Below are 10,777 nucleotides of genomic sequence, written 5' to 3' on the forward strand. Positions count from 1 at the left end.
TGAAACATGTTGGTATTACAGACTCAGACAGGGAGAGGTTGAAAATGTCAGTGAAGACACTTTCCAGTTGGTCAGCGCATGCTCGGAGTACACTTCCTGGTAATCCGTCTGGCCCTACGGCCTTGTGAATGTTGACCTGTTAAAGGTCTTACAAACATTGGCTGCAGAGAGCGTGATCATCATCTGGAACAGCTGATGTTACTTGCCTCGAAGAGAGCATAGAAGTTATTTAGCTCATCTGGTAGGCTCGTATCACTGGGCAGCTCTCAGCTGTGCTTCCCTTTGTTGTCTGTAATAGTTTGCAAGCCCTGCCACATCCGACGAGCGTCAGTGCAGGTGTAGTACGATTCGATCTTAGTCCTGTATTGATGCTTTTCCTGTTTGATGGTTCATCGGAGGGCATTGAGGGATTTATTATAAGCTTCTGGGTTAGAGTCGCGCTCCTTAAAAGCAGCAGCTCTACCCTTTAGCTCAGTGCGAATGTTGACTGCAATCCATGGCTTATGGTTGGAGTATGTACGTACAGTCACTGTGGGGACGACATCCTCGATGCACTTATAAAACCAGTCACTGATGTGGTGTACTCCTCAATGCCATCGGAAGAATCCCGGAACAAATTCCAGTCTGTACTAGCAGAACAGTCCTGTTGTTTAGCATCTGCTTCATCTGACCACTTTTTTATGGACCGAGTCACTGGTGCTTCCTGCTTTAATTTTTGCTTGTAAGCAGGAATCAGGAGGATAGAATTATGGTCAGATTTGCCAAATGGAGGGCGAGGCAGAGCTTTGTTTGTGATAGATGGGCTATATGGACTACAGTATAGGTTGAATATCATAGTCTGCCTGTAACCAGCCTAAGTAGGCCTATGACTCCGTTCCTGTTCTCTTCAGAGTTTAAAGAAATGTATCAAATTCGAAATGAGCTATTATCAGACTGGTTAATGCGATGCATGTCTGTTGAATTTGGAAAAGTCTCTTCCCCACCCCACCTACTCAGCCAGTCAGGAGCCACTACTGTATTGAGGCCGTGACATACTGCGTAGTTTTTACTAAGCGGTACTTGTACGATGAGTACATAGTATGCAGTACTTTAGTAGGGGTATTTACACACGGCCACACGGTGTTGGTGGTGCTCATAAAATGTATCATACCTTCAGAATTAGCAGAGAGTCCATTCTGGAAATGTGATGTACTTGTCGAGTATATCGTTACAAACAATATGTTAAAACATTTAGAAAATTAAAAAGGGCACTTTTGAGATGTAAATATTAATATTTTAATGTTGAATAAAAGAATGTGACATATTTTTACTCCATATTTTAGAGCCCACTATAATGAGTATAATGAGTAAGATGTTGTGTGCATCATGTACGGTTCACAGATCACAGTGTCTTACATTAGGCATGTATACATGTGGGTCTTAAAAGGTTGCCTTGCTACCCAGACTCCATGCTTAGGCCAAATGCTACGCCACGCCCACGGACGTTAGTTTCTGGATTCTTTGTACTTCCCAGAACGTTCACCCAATGCGAACACATTCAGGGCCATCTGATTGGTCCAGAAACCAATTGTTTGGGCCAGAGCCAGAACACACATGGGTAAAGTGGCTTTGATACTCTGATTGGTTAGAGACGATCCAATCGCTGATGACTTTGTTTTTTACAATGCCCCTTGTGCCCCTCCTCACCACAAACGACTTAAATGATGGCAGACTAGAGTATGTGGAGAGTGACAGAGCAGCGGAAGAATTTAGAGTCGTCAGGCTTCAAAAAATGGCCTAACATGGGCACTTTCATCATGATTTTCTACAAAAAAGTGTGATACAAATGTAAAAAGTATGTCAAACATCCTCCCTCTCAGAACAATCTGAGATAACACAAATATTTTCAGGCTATGCTGGTATGGAGTCATCCCAGCATGAAATACTGAAATGACTTAAATGTGGGCCTTACTCAATACCCTCTTATTATGGATCACCAACAACCAAGCGCAGTGTTTGCTTCCATTTATCACACTGTGGAGAGTAGATGTGTAAGGATCATCTTCTGACGATGAAGGGTGAGGATCAGTAATCAGAGTGGGCCTGAGCGTTCCTCCTTGTGCAGAGTTGCATGAGCCAATTGATGTGATTGAGCTGTGTAGAGACTGTCTCTTATACACATGGGCCTGAGCGTTCCTCCTTGTGCAGAGTTGCATGAGCCAATTGATGTGATTGAGCTGTGTAGAGACGGGTGCAATGGGTCCGACCGCTGCTCACCCGAGTATGCAACAGCTGTGTGCATTTGAACTGATTGACTCTGCTGATACAAACCTAAAGACACACAAACACACACATGCTTTTGAGAACACATGCACACACACCTGTCTGAGCGTGACCATGTGGTGTGTCAGCAGCAATCAAATCCAAACAGAGTGGATGTCAGGCTTTTCCACAATTCTGAACATTGAGAACGATTTCCGCAGCTTTCATATCTCTCTGGTAGACAACTTGGCTGACTTCCAAACATCTGCTTCCATATTGTGAGCATTCATTTATATTCAGGGTTGTTTGAACACATTACATTTTTTATGAAAAATGTTGATTAACAGAATATAATTACTTGGTATTATACAAGACCTGCTTATACGTTACCTGGCATCCGCATATGCACTGCTATTTCGAGGTTGTTGAAGAATTTTCAATATTTTGGCTTGGGCAATGTTGAAAATCTTGCATAATCTGCTAACTTCAACAGTTTATCATGAAGTTATTGCAGTGCCTTTGTATTTATAGTTAGTCATTGGGGGTCTGGTTTCAAGTAGAGTACATTTTTTAATGCATTCTCTAACTTCGATTTAGCTCATTGAAGTCTCTCAGTTTGAACTAAAACTTCAAAGGAGATGTGTAAGCCAAGCTATGATGTAGGCTGCACACTGCTAAGTGGAGTTTCACTACTGTCCATATTCAGCAGGCTAACAAAGAGGTGGAATGGGTTCACACTCAAAAATATGTTGCATAGAGCTTAATTCATTATTCTATGTTTTTATTGAGTACTCAGACGTTTCGGCTTTACAGCCTTTTTCAGTGTGTAGGTCAAATGTTATTTTAGTTCAGAACAGCATTTGTAAAGGTGAGCAGGTGGTTCTAATCAGGGCTACTTTCATTATTGTATTGCAGTAGTATCATAAAGATTATTATATGGTCTTTCTAGCAACTGATACCCGAGGGAATTCATTCTTCAACTGAACACACTTCACCCAAGTGATTTCAAATCACACCATCTCCTACAGATTAAGAGAACATTGCCCTTGAGCCAAATTATCAATTATTTAAGGTAATACTGTGATTTAACCATCTCCTCAAACCAAGTTAATTCAAAGCAGTACATGTGACAGTCACCATTCGATGTTTTAAAAATAAATAGGGTATTTCCTCCACTATTCCAATTTTATAATGTCCAGATTATTTGTATTAGAGCCGCCTGAATATGTAATCAAAAGAGAACCATTGCGCTCTCCCAGAAGCGTGGCTGGTGCGTAAAACCTGCGAATTGGACAAAAACAGATGTGTAACAGGTTTGCTCTCAAAAAGATGTTGCATAAAGCTTACTTCATTATTCAATGTTTTTTATTATTTCACTGCATCAGGGATAGCATACACCAACYTTTTGGCTTTACAGCCTTCTTTGGTGTGTAGGTATAATTTTATTTTAATCGAAACAGCATTTGTAAAGAACTACAGATGAGCAGCATGTGGTTCTAATCAGGGTTGCCACTCATCTGCCAAAAAGGGATGTGGCTTTTCTGGTTTCCCTGCATACAAATTAGTTACAAAGAAATACAGAATTAGAGGGTATGGGAGCGGGTATGAAGGGTGGTTTATTTATGAGTCGCTCTTCGTGCCTGCTCTCATACCCTATAATTCTGTATTCCTTTGTGACTAATTTGTAAACAGGTAGACCAGAAACTACAACCCTGATTGCCAGATGAGTGGCAACCCTGATTAGAACCACATGCTGCTCAAATGTAAAAAAAATAAATAATAATAATCCTCATCAATCTACACACAATACCATAGAATGACAAGTGAAAACAGATTTTTAGAAATGTTAAACAGAAAAACCTTATTTACATACAGTACCAGTGAAAACTTTGGACACACCTACTCAMTCATGAGTTTTTCTTTATTTTCCCAACTTTCTACATTGTAGAATAATAGTGAAGGCATCAACACTATGAAATTACACATATGGAATCACGTAGTAACCAAAAAAGTATCCTGGAATGGATTTCAATTAACAAATGTGCCTTGTTAAAAGCTAATTTGTGGAATTTATTCCCTTCTTAATGCGTTTGAGCCAATCAGTTGTGTTGTGACAAAGTAGGGTTGGTAAAAGACCAAGTCTATATTATGGCAAGAACAGCTCAAATAAGCAAAGAGAAGCGACAGTCCATCGTTACTTTAAGACATGAAGGTCAGTCAATTCTGAACATTTCAAGAACTTTGAAAGTTTCTTCAAGTGCAGTCGCAAAAACCATCAAGTGCTATGATGAAATTGGCTCTCATGAGGACCGCCCCAGGAAAGGAAGAACCAGAGTTACCTCTGCTGCAAAGGATAAGTTCATTAGAGTTACCAGGCTCAGAAATTGCAGCCTAAATAAATGCTTCACAGAGTTCAAGTAAGAAACCGCTACTAAAGGACACCAATAGGAAGAAGAGACTTGCTTGGGCCAAGAAACACAAGCAATGGACATTAGACTGGTMGAAATCTGTCCTTTGGTCTGATGAGTCCAAATTACAGAGTTTTGGTTGCAACCGCCGTGTCTTTGTGAGACGCAGAGTAGGTGAACGGATGATCTCCGTGTGTGTGGTTCCCATCGTGAAGCATGGAMGAGGAGGTGTGATGGTGTGGCGGTGCTATGCTGCTGTCACTGTCAGTGATTTATTTAGATTTCAAAGCACCAGCTTGGCAACCACAGCATTAGGCAGCAATATGCCATCCCATATTGTTTGCGCTTACTGTGACTATAATTTGTTTTTTAACAGGACAATGACCCAACACACCTCCAGGCTGTGTAAGGGCTATTAGACCAAGGAGAGATATGGAGTGCTGTATCAGATGACCTGGCCTCCACAATCACCCAAACTCAACCCAATTGAGATGGTTTGGGATGAGTTGGAGCGCAGAGTGAAGAAAAAGCAGCCAACAAGAGCTCAACATATGTGGGAACTCCTTCAAGACTGTTGGTAAAGCATTCCAAGTGAAGCTGGTTCAGAGAATGCCAAAKGTGTGCAAAGCTGTCATCATGGCAAAGGGTGGCTACTTCAAAGAATCTAAAATATAACATATATTTTGATATGTTTAACACTTTCTTAGTTACTACATGATTCCATATGTGCTATTTCATAGTTTTGATGTCTTCACTATTCTACAATGTAGAAATAATTAAAAAATAAATGTGTCCAAACTTTTGACTGGTACTGTAAGTATTCAGACCATTTGCTATTAGTCTCAAAATTGAGCTCAGGTTTATCCTGTTTCCATTGATCATCCTTGAGATGTTTCTACAACTTGATTGGAGTCCACCTGTGGTAAATTCAAATGATTGAATATGATTTGGTCCCACAGTTGACAGTGCATGTCAGAGTGAAAACTAAGCCATGAGATCTAACGAATTGTCCGTAGAGCTCCGAGACAGGATTGTGTCGAGGCACAGATCTGGGGATGGGTACCAAAACATTTCTGCAGCATTGACGATCCCCAAGAACACAGTGGCCTCCATCATTCTTAAATGGAAGAAGTTTGAAACCACGAAGACTCTTCCTAGAGCTGGCCAAACTGAGCAATCAGGGGAGAAGGGCATGGTCAGGGAGGAGAACAAGAACCCGATGGTCACTCTGACAGAGCTCCAGAGTTCCTCTGTGGAGATGGGAGAATCTTACAGAAGGACAACCATCTCTGCAGCACTCTACCAATCATGTCTTCATGGTAGAGTGGCCAGACGGAAGCCACTCCTCAGTAAAAGTCACATGACAAGCCTTTTTGGAGTTTGTCCACGGAACCTAAAGGACAATCAGGTCTGAAACCAAGATTGAACTCTTTTGCCTGAATGACAAGTGTCACGTCTGGAGGAAACCTGGCACCATCCCTATGGTGAAGCATGTTGGTGGCAGCCTTATACAGTGGGGATGTTTTTCAGTGGCAGGGACTGGGAGAATGGCCAGGATTGAGGGAAAGATGAATGGAGCAAAGTACAGAGAGATCCTTGATGAGGACCTCAGACTGGTGCTAAGGTTTACCTTCCAACAGGACAACGACCATAAGCACAAAGCCAAGACAACGCAAGAGTGGCTTTGGGACAAGTCTCTGAATGTCCTTGAGTGGCCCAGCCAGACCCCGGACTTGAACACGATCAAAAATCTCCTGAGAGACCTGAAAATATCTGTGCAGCGACGCTTCCCATCCAGCCTGACAGAGCTTGAGAGGATCTGCAGAGAAAAATGGGAGAAACTCCCCAAATACATGTGTGCCAAGCTTGTAGCATCATACCCAAGAAGACTCAAGGCTGTAATCGCTTCCAAAGGTGCTTCAACAAAATACTGAGTAAAGGGTCTGACTACTTATGTAAATGTGATATTTCAGTTTTCAATTATTTATATGTCATTATTGGCTATTGTTTGTGGATTGATGAGGAAAAATAACTATTTAATACATTTTAGAATAAGGCTGTAACTAAATTTTTTGGGGAAAAGTCAAGGGGTCTGAATACTTTTCGAATGCACTGTACATGTGGTCAAATTAGAATGTTTAATGAATTCTGTCTAGTGTTATTTAAATTRGGTGCACAATGATTTATGGAATGAATTTCATTATCAGCTCTTTCAATTATGTATGACATACAAAAGTTAATTAACATGATTCATGAAGTGATGCTATTGACATTTTGGGCTTTGTCAAGATGGAGACTTGTTCAGTGGAAAATCTCTAACTATATTAGCATCTGTCATTGTTGTTACGACTACAATGACTGTTACTGTTAAAAATGACTCGAACAATTGTGATAATCCCCAGAAATGATATATGAATGGTGATTATGAGTGTGTTTTCATTTGAACAAACGTTGTATAGGTCACAGAAACTGCAGATTGGCTCCTTTGGAATTACCATTAAAAGGAATCATAGCCATTTCAGATGCAGCATGTTTGTGTACCACAGCGGTCCATTATCAGGCATACATGATGGAGTCTGAATTTCCCAGAGAGAATTTAAACATAAAATTGGAGGATCACAATTTGTCATATTCTGAAAATACCCTAATAACACTGTGATCTCAATGTCACCGTCCCTTCCAAAGGAATGACTGTAACTGTAGCGAAACCTGACTTCAAGCGGGATCAATATAATAYTGTCGGCAGCAGACACTCCTCAATTTACGCTGCTACGGGAATACATTACATTTTTCTCTGATGTCAGCATTACTTTCATGCCTTCCTGCCAGGAAGTGTCATTTAGCACATATACTGTATGAGGAGCTATCGTAAATTATTCAAGCAAAACAATACCATCAGGTCTGCAGGATTTCCGTGGTTCCTCTCATTCTTGTTTGCAGAGATAAAGATGGTTCCAACTTCAGAGTGTTTGTTTTGTAGTCAAAATATACTGGAGTATTTTGACATCTACCATCTTACGCATTGAAGGGAATTCCTGTAGGTTTGCTGATGATAGAACAAGCAATGACGATTTATGCGAGTACATAGCACATTCAATTGTAATGCAAATCAGGATACTGTGTGTAATGTATATGTGATGTATGAGAGGTTTACCCTTGAGTTCACATACACGTCAATGAGGAAACATTTGAAAAGATGACAGTTAAATCACATACGGCTGGTGTCCTGATATTGCTTATGCACAGGATATTGGCAGAATATCCATATTTCCTCAGAGAGATTTTGAGGTCAAGTTCAGTGGAGCACAGCTTTTTAAACAATATTTCAGAAATGTAAAACTTCTAAGCCCGCATCATTTATCAATGTAATAGGTATTTGCAAAGATAATAAATGCATACCCCACTCGTTCTCTAAATATTCCTCGACTTCACYTGTCAAACTCATTCCACGGAGGGCCGAGAGTCTGCGGGTTTTCGTTCCTCCCTTGTACTTAATGAATTTAAGGTCACTAATTAGAAAGGAACTCCCCTCACCTGGTTGTCTAGGTCTAAACTCAAAGGAAAATCCAAAAGCCTGCCGACATTAGGCCCTCCATGGAATGAGTTTGACACCCCTGCCCTAGAAGATACCCTAGATTGTGAGATATATACAAAGTACATGAAGATACGGGAAATATGAATGCATGTTGTACTTTTCCGAGATGTGGAATAAATTTGTTTTGTATATTTACGCATTAACTTGCCACCGTATTTAGAGAGAGTGCTTCTATTAATATATTTGAAGATSAATTAGAGCTGTCAAACAGCAACATGGAAACAAGGTTGGGAGGACTGCTCTGCTCTGTCTTATCTGTCTGGCTAATTAAAGGCATAAGAAGATCCTCGCTAGCAACAATCACATTTTAGGTTTCTTGTGGACAAAACCGATAAATTAAACAGACAAGAAAATGCCTTTATTTTAGGTCTACTTTGGGACCACAGTGCAATGCACACATTTCCTGTTGTTGTTTTGTGGGCAGGTCTTTAATGGTGATTCACACAACGTCCAGCTTTTTTGGGGCTACAACTTTATCCTCTCCAGGGAGAGTAAACATGTCAGTGCGGATGGTAACAGAGCAGAGGCTATTTTATTAGACCTCCATAGCCTGCAGCAGCCAGTCAGTATTCTTCTCTCTCTCTCTCAATCTCTTGGAGTCATCCTTCTCATGATGATGTCATCTTAAACACACAAATATACTCATTCTATTCTATCCCCTGATCCTGACTCGCTCTCTGCTCAGACATTCATCCCGCCAGAGGTTTATTCAGATTTTTATTTTTTTTAATTAAACTTTTCTTTTTGAGTCATCCAGGGGCAGGCATAAGCTGAGTTTCCCACAGCTCTCGAGGAAAGCTTCATGATCTTAAAAGGTTACCTAGGACATATGAAATTGACCTCTTTGCTGACAGTTACAAAGTAGCAGGACAGACCCAAAGCCTTTGAGCAGGACACAGGAGAGCATATCTTGAAGGATTAAATTGTCAGGATGTAAATCCGCAGAGAGCAATGAATAAGTAGGGCCAGATTGGAATGGAAGAACATGGGTTAGGAGACTGAAAGAGGAACTCATAGGTCAAGTGTTATTCTAACATTATTTGGGTGTAGCAGTAGACGTCCTGAGTGGATARCATTGCATAGCCAAAACATACCAGATTGAAATAGTTTTAAACTGCATCTGCTTTAAATCATATCTATCTCCCAATGATGTAATCATTCAGTAGTGTCATCTTATTCATTAATTTATTAATGGRATCTGTCATACGTAAAATGTGTTAAATTAATCTATATTTTAAAATGTGTTTCCTGATATAGATTTCTTAATTACAGATGATGGGACATGAAGACATGACACACCCAGATTGAAATTAGACTGAATGCTTTTACAGTTGAAGTCAGAAGTTTACATACACTTAGGTTGGAGTCATTAAAACTCGTTTTTCAACGACTCCACAAATTTCTTGTTAACAAACTATAGTTTTGGCAAGTCGGTTAGGACATCTACATTGTGAATGACACAAGTAATTGTTTACAGACAGATTATTTCACCTATAATTCACTGTATCACCATTCCAGTGGGTCACTAAATTGACTTTACCTTTAAACAGCTTGAAAAATTCCAGAAAATTATGGATTGGCTTTAGAAGCTTCTGATACGCTAATTGACATCATTTGAGTCAATTGAAGGTGTACCTGTGGATGTATTTCAAGGCCTACCTTCAAATTCAGTGCATCTTTTCTTGACATCGTGGGAAAATCAAAAGAAATCAGCCAAGACCTCACAAGTCTGGTTCAACCTTGGGAGCAATTTCCAAACGCCTGATGGTACCACTGTACAAACAATAGAACGCAAGTTAAAACACCATGGGACCACACGGCCTTCATACCGCTCAAGGAAAGAGACGCGTTCTGTGTCCTAGAGATGAACGTATTTTGGTGAGAAATGTGCAAATCAATCCCAGAACAACAGCAAAGGACATTGTGAAGATGCTGAAGGAAACAGGTACAAAAGTATCTATATCCACAGTAAAACGTGTCCTATATCGACATCACCTGAAAGGTCGCTCAGCAAGGAAGAAGCCACTGCTCCAAAACCGCCATAAAAAAGCCAGACTACGGTTTGCAACTGCATATGGGGACAAAGATTGTACTTTTTGGAGAAATGTCCTCTGGTRTGACGAAACAAAAATAGAACTGTTTGGCCGTAATGAACATCATTACATTTAGAGGAAAAGGGGGGAGGCTTGCAAGCCGAAGAACACCATCCCAACCGTGAAGCACGGGGTGGCAGCTTCATGTTGTGGGGGTGCTTTGCTGCAGGAGGGACTGGTGCACTTCACAAAATGGATGGCATCATGAGGCGAAAAAATTATGTGATATATTTGAAGCAACATCTCAAGACATCAGTCAGGAAGTTAAAGCTTGGTCGCAAATGGGTCTTCCAAATGGACAATGAACCCAAGCATACTTCCAAAGTTGTGGCAAAATGGCTTAAAAGACAATGTTAAAATGGCGCCGGAAGAAATGGCAGCAGTTTTACGGGCGCCCAACAATTGTGCTATTATGTGGGGTTTTTTCATGTTATTTGTAA

This window comes from Salvelinus sp. IW2-2015, linkage group LG4p, assembly GCF_002910315.2.
Source record: "Salvelinus sp. IW2-2015 linkage group LG4p, ASM291031v2, whole genome shotgun sequence".
In the NCBI taxonomy this organism is placed as follows: domain Eukaryota; kingdom Metazoa; phylum Chordata; class Actinopteri; order Salmoniformes; family Salmonidae; genus Salvelinus; species Salvelinus sp. IW2-2015.